The following is a 14306-nucleotide window of genomic DNA, read 5'->3' as shown; positions in this document are numbered from 1 at the left end:
CTGGAGACAGAACACAACTACACGATGCTCTTTAATCTATTTCTAATTCATGTTGTGCTCTGCAGGCTGGGCTGGGGGCTCCCGTTGCGTGCCCAGCACCAGGCAGTTGTGTTCTGTGGGTATTCCTTCATTCTCCATTCAGTGTAACTCCAGAGAGGTCATTGCAGATCAACATGTTCCCCTTAATCTGGTAAATTACTGGGTTTCCCATCCTTTGGATACCACAAAGGGCTTTGTGCAGCAGTTCAGGTATGGGAGCCTCCCAGCTTAGCTGTAACTTCAGGCTCCTTCCTATTTTCATACTGACACCTACGTCATCAATCCTATTACAGCAAAATTCCTCTAATTGGAAAACTCTGCTGGTGGAAAACCTGTCCTCATCCCCTGAAAGTAAAAAAGGACAACGGGGCTGTTTCTGTTGCCAGTGAATCATATCTGGTAGGAGTCGTTCCGCCACACCTCCGTGCCGCTTTGGCTGACGCAGGCTGGGAAACACAACACGCCGTAATTGCTTCATTGTGGTGCTTTGGGAGGAAAGGAAAATAGCTATTACTGTGTGTGTGTGTGTGCTCCTGGGTTTTTTTTTTCCCCTATTGCTGTTGGATGTTTTGGTTACAAAACACATCCAGCGCTCTGTTTTCTTAACTTTCTGTTGTGCAGGTGGAAGGTTGAGAATGGGCACGTGAAGGTGGTGGGGCTGCTTCAAGAGAGCAAACATTGGTTTAGGGCAGTATCTTCATTTATAATCAGCAAAACTATGGCTAGTTTTCCTCCTGATCCTCCTTCTGGAAGATAAGCACAGCTCTATTCCTGGAAAGCACACTGCGGCTATAGGCTCGATGCCTGTGAGCTTTCATCTCATCTTCAGCTGCGTAACAGTTAATGGAGATTAGACTTTTAGCATTACTGAGTATTTGTTTACCCATTTGGCTGTAGATGTAAATATGGACTTTAATGGTCATTCCCTGGCTGAGATAAAGCTCCATAAATTTGGGCACTACCTGTAAAGAATCTCCTCTTCCATAAGGCTGTTCTGAGAAAAACGCACACTCAAAAAAAGAGCCCAGCTCCAGTAAACTGAGATCAGACCCATTACTGGAGATATCTAGAAATTTATGACTGGAAAAGGTATTAGGTTGTGACCTGCTGCTCTCCTGCTGCCGAGGCTCCAACGGTGATTAGGAAGAAGTGATTTCATTGCCATATGAAGGCTGCTGCCCTCATTCCTGTTGCTTTTTTTCCCCCTCATTGAGGAGCAGAACGCAGCATTCAGGGCTGAGGGGAAAAACCGCCTCGTGCACATGCACACCAGGCATTATCACTGCCAGCTCCTCGTCTTCAAAGCCCCTGCCTGCAGCTCCCTCTGACTAAGTCCACTTAATTCCCCACCTAAGAGAAAAAAGAAGAGTTCAGGAGTTCAGGGAACTTTCTGAAAACCACACGCCTGTGGTTGTCTGGGCTGCAGGGTGAAGGGTTAGGCTGAATGGCTCGGTGTGCTGGCACCAGTCACAGCCCCGCAACATTTCCTTTTGAGGCAGCAAATGACCTAAGAGATGGAAAGCGTCCCACATGGCTGGGGGGCTTGGAAATGTCCCCTCAGATGTCAGTCTGGAAGCCTTGTCCTGAGTGCTGGGAATGTTCAGGGTAAAATTGGGTATTTGTGGCCTTGGAAGTCTCATATATAATGCTGTATAGCATCCCTCTTTCCTCTCCACTTGTTAATAGTAGTAGTTTCCTATGAAGCTTAAAGAACGTACAACATTTAAAGTTTATAACACTTATACATCGCTGCAGTAGCAGGAGATTCAAGCTGATGAAAGGATTGGGTGGCTGCTCTGAATTAATATGGCCATAATTGAATTAATTTCCAGTCCTTGCTGTATACAAAGCCTTCCCCTCCTCCAGCAGCACCTCTGGGGCAGGCTGTGCAGAGGGCTCAGCGCTGGGTGCTGAGCAGGAGGGTGGCTGGTGTCCTCATTGGGGGCAGTGGGAGGTCTTGGGAAGGGCATTTGGAGCTTGGGAAGTAAACAGGAGAATGAGAGGTGTAGGTGAAGCAGGGAGTTTTAAAGCAGGTTCTGCCGCAATCTGAAAGTGAGAGATTTCTTTTGTTTTTCTTGAAAATTTCCACAGATTTCAGCCTACTGCTCCCAGAGATTCTCTTATGGGCTGGTCTTTTCCATTTATCTCTGTACTGCTTTACATCCTTCCTTCTTTGCCCTTGCTGTTCCCTGGAGAAACTGTGTTAGGATCACACTTCTTATAGTTATAACTCTATACAAGTGCAGTGAACTGCATTTGATTGTGATTCTTACTTATTTTTTTGTTGTATCATCTCCTTCTCCCATCTGTTCTGCTTGGTTCAGCCAAGAAAGAAGGATCATTGAGTGCTCTATAACTTATCCCTTGGAAGCCCATGGGGTGAGGAGGCAGCTCTGGACCTGCCAGTGCTCAGGGTGAGGAGCTGGAGGGGAGAGCAGTGATTGGAGAGGGAACGAGGCACTCTGGGTTTTCTGATGGGCTTTGTCACCGAGTCCAAGAAAATATTACAGCACAAATCCATGTAGCAGCCAGTTTATACTCCTGACCTTTTCATATTCTCCTCACAAGCTATGTATGACACTGTTTCCTGTGTACAAACTTTGACAGCTCTCACTATCGACTAGAGAGCTATAGAAAGTAATATAACAACAACAAAATAAGTGACTATCTTATGACTTTTCTTAAACCTGAATCCATGCATCCCATGCTAGGGTTTCTGTAGCATCTGAGTGCTCATAAGCTAAGGGATGGGCTTGTGCTAGGATGTGGAAAATTCAGTGAAAAACAAGGCATTAAGGAAAGTAATAGCTGGAGATGATTGAATGGTGAGCACTGTTCTTCATGGACCTGTCCTGAACTCGTGCCCCAGCACAGCTGGAAGACTGGTGTTGTGCTTGGAGTAAGCCTAAAACCAAAGCTGAAGCCATGTGTGCTCGTTAAAGAGCCCAGGGCAGCTCTTGCCCTGCTGTGTGAGCCCTGCTCAGCCACCCATCAGTGCCAGCCTCCTCTGTGTTCACTGCAGCCATTTATATGGATTGCAGCTTACTTAGGAGGCTCCCTGCATCACTTTCTTCCTCCATTTAGTCTGTGGAGGGAGAGTACATCTAAATTAAGTTTCTGCTCTAACTTGCTTTCTGAAATGTTTTTATTCCCCTACTAAGTATACAAGAAGTCTGGAGAGATTAGTCTTGTGATTCAGGCTGAGTATCTAAAATTAAGTGATGTTTACATCCCCATTCTTGAAGCGTGTCCTGCATCCTCATTCAGATGAGACCTGCCTTGTCCCTTCCTCCTAGGTTGCTATGCCTTGTTAAAGCATTTCCAAGATGGCTGCATGGCCCATTGTGGTCCCCTGTGCTTCTGTGAATACTTAGTTGTGGATGGGGGTGATAAAACTCATTTTAATTGAGGGAACTCGCACCCACAAAATACTGCCTTAAATAAGAGAAATGTTTGCAAAGGATGAAGAAGTGCACAGCCGAGAAAAACCATCCTCCCCTTCCCTCAGGTAATGCATTCTGCAGCCACCACCCTTTGATTTAGGGCTGGATGAAAAGTTAAGTGGATGGAAGCAGATCTGAGATACCCAGAACTGCTCCCAACAAGGTCAGGTCTGGGTGATGGGCTCTGCAGGGACAGATCAACCCAGAGCTCCACTGGGGAACACACATGCTGGGTTGGGCAGGGAGCATGGCATGGGGGGCACCGGTCTGCTTGAAAGACAGCTCCTCTGACTCATCAGCCAAAAGCAAAATGAGCTGGATGTATTTAAAGCAAAGCTCTATTTTAAAAATTAATGATCTGCAAGAGAGAGAGGAGAAACGGCTTCTCTGTAATGCAGAAAAAGGCCCTGATGACCACAGCCTGGGTCCCTTTCCAGATGATGTCATCATCCGTCTAAATAATAAATTTTTAACGACGTGGAAAAAAAGAAAAAGAAGGAAATATATATATATATATATAAAAGAGGGGGACTCTGTTTCAATGAGTAAAAGTAGCTGGTGGCAACAGGGCCTAAGGAAAATATATGGTAGGGTGAGGTTTCTGCCCTGTGTAATTAGATTATCCCAAGTGTAGGAGTGTGCTGCAAAAGGCACATTGAAATGCCAGTAATTGAGTGCTCTGTGTCTTCCCCTGCCTCGTGCCCATACAGAGTGGAAAACTGGGGAACCTGGAATATATATATAAGGCAGAGGGACATTCTGTAAATGGGGTTGCTAATAATAGGCAGTTAAGATTAGAAGGGAAAATATGGGCTCTCATCAGCCCTGAGACCAGGGGATATTTCCCCTCGAAAATAACAGGCCATGAGAAATCTATTCAAATGGATTTGTGTTTGGTTGACAAATGTATGTGGTCCATTACCAGTCAAGCACTCACAGTGACTCTTCAATGAAGCTTGAATTATTACAAACACATTCATCTTTAAACGTGCTCAGTTTTGTTTCATAGCTGCCCCTCTGGCAGTGCTAATAATGGGTGAGATATCAGAATGTATATGATAGCATTTATGCTGTATGTTAAGTGAGCTGATATCCAGATCTGATTCTGGGCTTTGGGTCCTGAGCACTGTGTGTTCTTGTACAGATAGATGGTCCTCTCCATGAAGAGCCTACAAGCTAAGGAGACCAGGTGGCACCATATGATGGTCAAAGGATCAATTGTCCAAAAGTACCCAAAAAATCGCATCAAAGCTATGGACCAAAACTGTTTATTGAATCTCTGTATTGTTTTTTTCTCCCAACCAGATGTATTAACCCCAACCAAAGGTTTCATGAACCTCAGCTATCTGGACCTCAGACCCTAAAAGAAACAGATGTTTTTCATGAAGTTTGGGGTTTTGTAACAGGAGATTTCCATGGGTTTAATACCCAAATCTACACCTGTTCCTCAAACTATAAGGGATAGATTTATGTCATGCAGTGTAGTGGGCTGATCCTAACACCCTTGTCGTGAGACAGATTTACTGTAGCTGTCAAGGCAGATTTGCTGTAAGAAGCCAATACCTCTCAGCCTGGCGGTGCCTTAAGGAGAAAAGGACTGGATATTTAATGCTGTAAATATTTTATTCTTGCTCTGCTATACAAACCTCACATGGCCTCTCCCAACCAACTTCTATTATGCCCCAGTTTCTCATGAGTAAACTGGGGACAACAATGCTTTTGAGAGTGGAGGGGATAAGACTGATGAAGAAAGGAGACCTCGGATCAGGCACATGGAAGAAAGTGTCTTTTCAGTGCCAGATTCAATGCTTTTGTTAAAATCTTTTTTATTCCCCTACTGTTTTAATTGCTCATTAAATAATTGTTTTAATTTCCTTTTTCCTGGTGAAAAGAGGCGCATCTTTTTGATGCCCTTCAGTCTCTGAATCTCTCGGACTCTCTCTCTTGTGCTCTTCCCTTAGCAAGGGAAAATTCATCTTGGAAGAATCTTGGGTTTGAGAGTGACTTTCTCAGTGCCTGAAGAGTTGCTGGTGTCAGCAAGATTGACTGCGGTCTTTCTGGAGTGGAAAAGCAGAGGGAGAAGGTGTGTGTTCAGACCTGTTGTGTGCTCCATGTCCACTGTGAGCAAAGGGGACATTGCAGCAGTTACATCTGGGTTCTTGCTTTCCAGGCTCAAATCCCCAGTCACCAACATGTCCCATTCCCCTCTTTCTCCAAACACTGTGAAGCACCCTCTGCTCACTGGATGTTTTGGTGGCTTAGACTCTCTCATCCACCTCAGTCTGCCTCATTCTTAACCACAGCACAGATTTCACCAGTCCAACATACACTTTACAGGCACTTTCTTTGTTATTAGCTCACCTGGATTTTACCGTGGATGGCCAGCTAATTAAATGTTGGCTCTGATTGCGCGCAGTGTCTTTGTTTTTGATATGGAGCTGATTTCTGCAAGGCACTCAAAGTAAGTGTGCATGTCTTTTCTTTTTGTACAGAGTCAGATCGGCAAAAAGATGAGCCATGTGGACAGAAGGACACTGAGCTGGCAGCAAAACCTGACCCTGTTTGGTGCAAACAGCTCATACTGGTGGGACGGCTGGATGTACCCCAGGCGCGCTGCACTGAATGCAGTGGGGCTGCATTGCCAGAAGGCTGGATGAAGAGCTGGGAGAAAAAGCAGAGGAGCACGGAGGAAACATGAGGCACTGCACCAGCTATTTGGCAGCTGAGGAGCACGTCAGGCCTTCTCCGAAATGTGAGTTATACCGCTTCTCAAAACTGTGTGTAGCAAGAAATGACTGGGAGGCCAGCGATTCATTCTGGGTTAATGTAAAGGTACCAGAGGGGCTAATATAGAGGAAGAAAATTGATACCGGCTTCGCAGTGCTTGTGGTGCAAAAATGCGTACGGATGTTTCCCAGGGAAAGAGTGGAACAATCCAGTGTGATATTAAAAACAAAATATACCCACCCAACAACAAACAAACAGCCGTGGGGACGTAGGGGCTGGTAACAGCATCTGGATATCTGTAAATCAGTGCAGACTGCAGGTATTTGCTTACCACTGTACATTGCGGTGGAGCTGAAGGGAAAAGAGCCCTTCTGAGATGGCAGATATCATATGAGAAAACGTTGTGTGAGTTGTAGCGCTGTGATTATTGTGTCAAATGTACTCTGGTGTGCAGCTATTGGAGTTGCACGGGGGATGGATGTGACCCTTTGGGATGAACACTATGGGGAAATTAAAACTAGCTGTAAAAGCTATATATAGTTGAAAAGGCTATGGTAACGTTTTATACAATATGAGCCATGTTCTATTCTTTACAGAAACCCATATCTGTAAAAAAGCAATTAGAAGCGCTTCCCTGGAAAAAAAAAAAAAAAGAAAAAGAAAAACCAATTGAATGCAGTGAATGAACTGCAGGAATTGTACAGCTTCCAGAAAATGGTGGTAGTGAAGCATTTGTGGGATCCATAAAGTCACCATAAATTCCTCACTGAATATGGATTCACTCTCCAACTCTAAAACCACAAGATTTATTTCCTGCTGGCAGGGGAGGTGCAGCTCGCAGAGCTAGATGTGTCTCATGGATGCCAGCAGGTGGTGGAAGCTCCAGTGTGTTCCCTGTGTGCTGTGTTCCCAACACCACATTGACAAGCTGTGTCCTTCCAGGGTGGGAGGACAGGCTTGGGGTTGTGTTGAAGAGCTTTGTGTGCATTCAATGCTTATGGTTGTGTATGGGTAGTAAGGTTTACCTGCATGCAAGATGTTCTGTTGGAAAAGAAGAACAACGTGGTGGGTGCAGGGTGGAAGATCTGGTTTGGGCTCAGGTGCTGACTTTGAAGTCCATGAGCTCTTTTCCATCTCCATGTGCAGTGGGGATGCTTTTTGAAATCCAATGAGCTCTTTTCTCACAGTGAGGATTCATATGGGGGATGGACTTGTTTTGTGGTACTCACCCAAACGATGCAGTAAAGAATGCTTTGCTTCCTTTCAGTGAAATGCCCCTTGTCCCCCAGACTGTAGCTGTTGGACACAAGGCTGTTGCCTTGATCTGTTCCTCTGGTCTGCTTTTGCATGGTACTCTTCAGCCCCACATCTTTTATTCCCATGTGATGCTGCTCTTAACACTGAATGTAGGATGCATACCTCAAGCTCAGGCCCCAAAACTTAGAGCTGCTGCCTGCAGCTGTGTTGTGAACGTGCACAGGGACATTGATTTGGGATTAGAAAATGGGAAGCCAACTCACAATGTCAGATAGGACAAAGTAAGGCAGGACAATAAGGACCAAGAGGAGCTGCACTGAAATGGAGAACTCTGTGGCTGCAGAAACTTGTAATTATTTGGGCTCTGTCAGAGATGAATGGCTGTGTCTCTTTCCAGAGTCATCTGCATAGCTGGGTAAATGTGATTGCATTGATTTAGCGCGTCTTCAAGAGTCTTTTTACAACCACAGGAGCTAGAAATGTCTTTTGTTGTTGTTGCTTTTTTTAATGAAAGCTGACGTTCTGGAGCACAAGTCAGCAGGAAGTGGGGTAAGTTTATTGGCTGTTTTGGTGGGGCCTGGAGGATAATTCTTCCTTTCTCCTGTCTTTTGTCTGCTCAGACTGTAAATTCATTGGAGCGCACACTGCTTTCTACTGTGTGTCTTTATAGCACTTGCTTCAATGGATCTGCACTCTCAGCTAAATCCCCTAAGGCTTAACAAAATATAAATTAGGATAATGGTATGATATGTTATATGTTAAACGGTTGCGGGAGGTGGTTTATTTACACAAGTTATCACCTTAAAAAATCAACAACAAAAAGTCCTTCTGAACTCCTGGTGGGAGGTTTTTTTCTCGCTCTGTGCGTTATCCTGTGCTACTGAGAGCAGAGGGTGGCTGGATGGTGGCTGTACCCTGTTTTAGGGAAGGACACATGGGCTGTGTTCAGACCTCCCAGCTTCTTGAAACTGTGTTTGCTCTTCCCAATGGGAATTTACTCCCTGCAGTTCCATTTCAGTGGTTGTGTTGTGTTGCACAGTCCAGTGGACAAAGCTTTGTTACCCCAGAGCATCTCCTGGAAGGACCAAAAAAGAATTCTTCCTCCTTCCCCCCTTTTGCAAAGGAATCCTCAGTGCACTCCCTCTCTGTATTGTTAAGAGTGAACACAACAGAGCTGTGTTAAGCCTGATGTGCTGTCATGCTGGTGGGGGATTTATTTCATTCCTTCCTATAGGTGCAAAAACAAAATGATGAGTGGCCAGACCATAGGATCCAGACTGTTGTGCATGTGTAGGAGCTCAGTAAAAGTATGTGGAGATGGGCTGCATTCAAAATCCAACACAGATTTGCTCGTCCTGTTGTGTGCAAAATGTTGCCTTCTAGCACTGCACTAGTTCTACCTGCTGTCTGCCCCTATAGGCATTTTGCTCAGGGCGATACTGAGACCTGTGGGTCTAAGTGTACTGCCCTGTTTGCAGGCTGCTTGATGCAGTGATGCGGTTCACAGCAGCCTTCCTTCATCGTCTTTCTCCCATTCCTTTGTGAAGAGATGTTGCTTGGACATCCCCTATCCTTCCACTGTCCTTTGATATCTCCTGGAGGCCAGCACAGCCCTCCCCTGCACTGCAGCTTTGTTATATTCTACATCTGTATGCCTGCATTTCCCAGGGCCTGCTGCTGTCATGCTTCACCCTGGCTTTCCTTCCTCCTCCAAAGCAGCCAGCACAGCTCAGACCCGAGAGCCCCCCCAGCCCAGCAGTGTATGAGCCGAGCTGAGGCCATGGGGGGAGGCAGGAGCAGGCGCTGCTGTCAGCTCCGTGCCAGTGACAGCACCACAACTTTACTCAGCTCAGATTAATGTGGGAGAAGGTCCTCGCCGACAACCCCTGCAAAACAGCTCAGCTTCAAGTGGAATTACAGTGGTCCTTTTAGATAAGTGTATTTTTGCCAGCTGATCCACAACAGCACTCCCAGTGGTGGGGAAAGCTGAGACTATTACTGTAAATACAAAAGGGAAGACATACTTGGCATCCCTTTACGTTAGAGCTGGCTCAGAAGAACGCCTGCGTAGCTGTTCCGCTGCCAAGATGGATTGTAGTCAGATAGTACACATTGCAAAGGAACCAGAGCACACACTGAGATCTGTTGGCTTTTTTTTTTTTTTTTAACAATAGTTTATTTGTGTTTCAAAGGGATAGTTACAGGAATCCAGATCAATATGCTCGTCCAGAACTGTGCCTTCCTATTTCAGGGCCTGGATGAATAAGAGGTTACTTGAGTTCACATGCATATGGAGGATCGGTGCTGGCGGTAATGCGTCCTCCCAGGCTCCTCATTACTTTTCCCTTTTGAAAGGAAACGTGAAATAGCTGCAAAACTGAAGTCAACATTGTTCTGGTTGCTGAAGTTTTGTTTCCAGCAATGCCTGCATGTTATGCTGCTGTTCAGAGCTCTTCACGAATGCCCAGCCCAGGTCATGTCACAACAGGAGATGTTGGTGGCCGAGCACCAGCATGCTTCAATGGGCCTTGGTAGGACCTTTCTCAACGCATGTCCTGAGAACATAGAATCGCAGAATCATTAAGGCTGGAAAAGACCTCTAAGATCACCGAGTCCAACCACCAACCCATCCCACCATGCCCACTGACTGTGTGCCACTCAGTGCCACATCCTTGAGCACCTCCATGGACAGTGACTGCAGCACCTCCCTGGGCAGCCTGTGCCAATGAGTTACCACTCATTCTGAGAAGGAATTGTTCCTAATATGGGGCTTAGAAGGAAACAAACACTTCTGAAACAGAAGGAAGATCGTTTCAATGAATTTTTAATGTACAGCTTCAAAGAAAAGATGTTCAGCATTTCCCAGCCCCAAACTTTGAAACCATCAGTATTTTTTCACGAGTCCAGCAATCCCTTTTCTTGGGACGAGATAAACAGTTGAACGAATGAAGTTAGTTGCATGGGACTGAAAATGTGTTTTTTGCTTGGTTATCTTGCTGAATAACTTTTGAAAAGCCATTTCAGACAACACTTTGTAAGTGCTTGAAAATTAGACGTGTAATTGCATTGAAAATCTGCTGTTACATCCTATATTTTCGCTGCTCTCTCAAAGAGACACAAGAAAAACAGGATTTTGAACAGATAGAGGTACCCAGATGTTCCGTGTGAGAGTAAGATATTTTCCACTATGGAGTCATCGGTCCTGATTTACAGCAAGCAATACATTGCTGACATGTTAAGCAAGCATGCGCAACTGCTGCACCTGGCTTTTGGAGGTTAAAACTGTGTCTATGACTTGAGCGTATACGGTATCTCGCTGATGATGAATTATGCTGCTCATACTTTGAATGGTGCCGCTGCATTTTTTGTGAAGCGTAGACTCAACAAAGTATATCAGCAGACGGAGCCGGTTTCTTCTGAATTTCAACCTACAACAACTTTCTCAGCGCAGACTGGTCTGTGTCAATCCAAGGGGCTATCTATGAGGAGTGAGTTCCAATGCAGCAGCACTTCAGAGTTCAAATTCTGGTGTCACTTGGCACATTTTTAATGTCTCTTGCTTTTGTGATGACATCCTGTTACATGAAGAATTTTGGCTGGTGCATGGTGTTCTCCTTTCAACTGTTTTGCATAGCTGAGGAAGACACCATCCTGTCTAAATCAGTGCAGTTTGCAGCAGCGTGTCTGCCCTTCGCTTTGAGAAGGGCTTCTTTAATCTTGGCTCCCTTCTGTCTGTTTTTCTCCTTCCCCATTTGTTTGTGCATTGCCCAGTGTGAGAGACGGGCAGACAGTGAGGTGGCACTGCTGCAGCAGTAGAGAGCAAGAGAAAGGAGCTGTGGTCCACTGGGGATCCTCACTCTGAATTGCTTTAGGAGGTGAAAACTGAAAAAAATGTGCATTTTCTCCTATTGGCCACTGCTGTTTGGATCTTCTCACCTGAGCTGATGGGACGAGGGGTGCAGGGCAGATTCCTCCTGGACAGCCCAACGCTATGAGGGGGGGAAATGGCTTTGCAGTCTAGAAAGAAGCAAAGCAAGATTTCTGCCTCCAGGAAATGCACGGATGGGGAACCAGGCATGATTGTGGAGTGCATTTCGGGAGACGAGCTCCTTGCAGATCCAGATCCTTTTAGAAAGAGACTTGCCATGTGCTTCTACCCCTGGAGGTAAAGGACTGGTCCCCTACTGCTGGGATGAGAGGCGCAATGCAAACACACTGGAAGATGTTTGCTCAATCCTCCCTGGCCCTCGCCAGGACTCAGAGTCCCTTGCTGTCCTCAGCACAGCAGAACACTCTGCACACTGACATCGCTTTGCAGATAACTGCCTGGGAAAAGATTTCTTCAGGGTTTATACTCCACCTCCACCCACACCCGCAGTCCCAGAGTCACCAAAGAAAGTTTAAAAATACTCTGCCAAATGTTTGCTCAGTTAAATTGTGGGGCCTTTTTGTATTTAACCCCTGATCTGATTGCTGATTTTTTTCCCATCTTCCCTTGAAAAAGTTTCTCTTCCGGGAGTGATCCATAGGAGCTGAATGTGTAGGAGACTCCTACAGAACCTGCCTTGGCAGCAGTCACCTTGCAAGTACTTCCATGCAGTGCTTTTCTCTGCATACTTTTCTGATCTGGGAGATTTATGTGGCTCTTTTTAACGGGAATCAAATCAGAGTAGGGCTTCACCATCTCTTGAAGAGAGGGAATGCAGGGCACAGACTGCATTGCAGGGAAAATTATCACGTGCCTGCTCATTTCTCCGTCTTACTTTGTTCTTAATGTTCTCTGCCTCTGTTCAGGAGTAAAATTGCTGTCTGTAAGTCAGAGGAGTCTTGTTTATGTGTAAGAAGATATCAACTTTGGCTTCTGTTTTTTTTTCTGTGTGCATTGCACAACTGTTGGAAGAACCACCGGGCTTCCACATTTGTTGTACCTGCAGCATGATGCCTGCACCAGGTCTGCCTGGGCTCCTGGTTAATAGTGAGCAGAAGGAGGGCAGGCTGCAGCTCCAGGCTCAGCTTCAGCCACTGTACCACGAGGGGCTGAGGAGGACGTGCTCCCAGCCCCAGTGGCAACGTTATGTGGAGAGTCATGGCTTGTCCCAGCAGCGGAACCCCCAACATCAGCATTGGGAATATGCTAACTTTGATGTACAGTCAGCACTTCTCGTAGGAAGTTTATAGCCCCTTCATTTATCAGGATTTTCAATGTGTGCATGGCTGGGGAGGAATTAAAGCAACAGATTTATTCCTCCAGGAGGTGGGTTCATCTTGCTTCTGGCAGGGGCAGGCGGTGGGGAGGGCGAGCAGAGTCTGAGCGGGCAGGCAGCACACTGCCTGCTGCATCCAGATGAGTTTCACCTTAGTAGGTCTGCTGCTCAGAATCCCAAGAGAGCCCACAAACAAATTACCAATTACATTTTGTGCTTTAATTAAACAGAAAGGTGAGCACAGTCTCTAGTTTTGCTGCGAGCCCGTGTTAAATAGTCTCTTGAGTGATTACAGACCCAGTAAAGCAGAGAGATGCTCACTGCCTTCCTTCACGTATCTATCCTTTACTTCAAAGCCTCCCATGTGAGTGGTGGGTTTGGTGTCCTCCTAACCTGCCCAAGAGAAGCTTTGAGGCCTGGGGATGGTATGTAGAGCTTTTAGTATCTGTTTAAGTCAAAGGTACCCATACTGTTAATAGCTTGCTGAGAGATGCTCAAAATCCAACAGCAACTGGGCCCTGAGTGTAAGACCTGATATTAAAGCAAGGAGCATTACCCAAAATTTGTGCCACAGAGGGAAGCATTGGCAAGATGACAGGAGCCCAAAGGTTGTGCTTCATTTGCATGTGCATTTGCATAATTGCAAATGGATGAGATGCACATTAATAATCACACTTACATCTTTATCATTCTTAATAAGTACAGAGAAATTTTCTTGCTCTTGGAGTTCATCAGTAATAAAAACCTGCAGTGTCCTCATTCTGTAAATGCAGGGAATTAGGGACACCTTGGGAGGGACATGTTTTATTATTCTGTTGGATGCGTCTACCCTTAAATCCCTGGTCCATAAAACTCAGCTGTGGACTGGCTCCGGGCAAGAGAAATTAACTCTGAAGGGAAAAGGGCAGCTTGTGTACTAGTGGGGATATTTTAAGGAACCTGAAAAAGCTGGCATCAGGATCCTGCTGAGTTCTGGTGGAAGCTCCATGGACGCTTGCTTTGTTCAAAGCCTCAGCAAAACCCAATGGGACATGACCAAGGATGGGTGTTCCACTTTTGGCATGTTCTGCTGTGTAAGGAGTTGGTGGGACTGGCTTAAAGGGCTGTGTCTGATGCAGCTGGGTGTTCTAAATACACAATCTGATAATGTCCCGTCATAAAGAATTTACTTATCTGGTAAACAGAACAGAAAAAGGGGTGAATAGGGAATGCAGAAACAGGACTTTGCATACCAGGAACAAAAAAGCCTTTCTTTGCCAGTTTGCCCTTTTTTAACCTTATCAACTAAATTTCCTCTCCCTCTCAAGCTTATTCTTACTATGCAAAGTTGTTCTTTCTGATACCACTCTACTGTGTTACGCCATGATAGTGTTACCTAATTGCTGGAGATCACAGTGCATTCAGGATGGAGGGTGACAGATTACTGCAGGTGATGGAATGATGCAGTTATCTGTTGCAGGAGGGACACAACTGCGATGGTCTTCATTTAATGGCTCGACTTTGTTCCAGCCTAGAAAATCTGGCTTTGCTCAAGTACTTCTACAATGTTTTTGTTACAGTTGGCCAGAAAATGAGAACTCAATTCAACAAAAAAACATTTTTTTGTGTGTGTGTTTCTAATGTTTGTTTTCATTTT

The sequence above is a fragment of the Coturnix japonica genome, chromosome 21 (assembly GCF_054131305.1).
Source record: "Coturnix japonica strain WE chromosome 21, WE-NBRP24, whole genome shotgun sequence".
NCBI classification, from domain to species: Eukaryota; Metazoa; Chordata; class Aves; order Galliformes; family Phasianidae; genus Coturnix; species Coturnix japonica.
The sequence above is the reverse complement of the archived record's forward strand: the minus strand, read 5'-3'. Positions refer to the sequence as shown.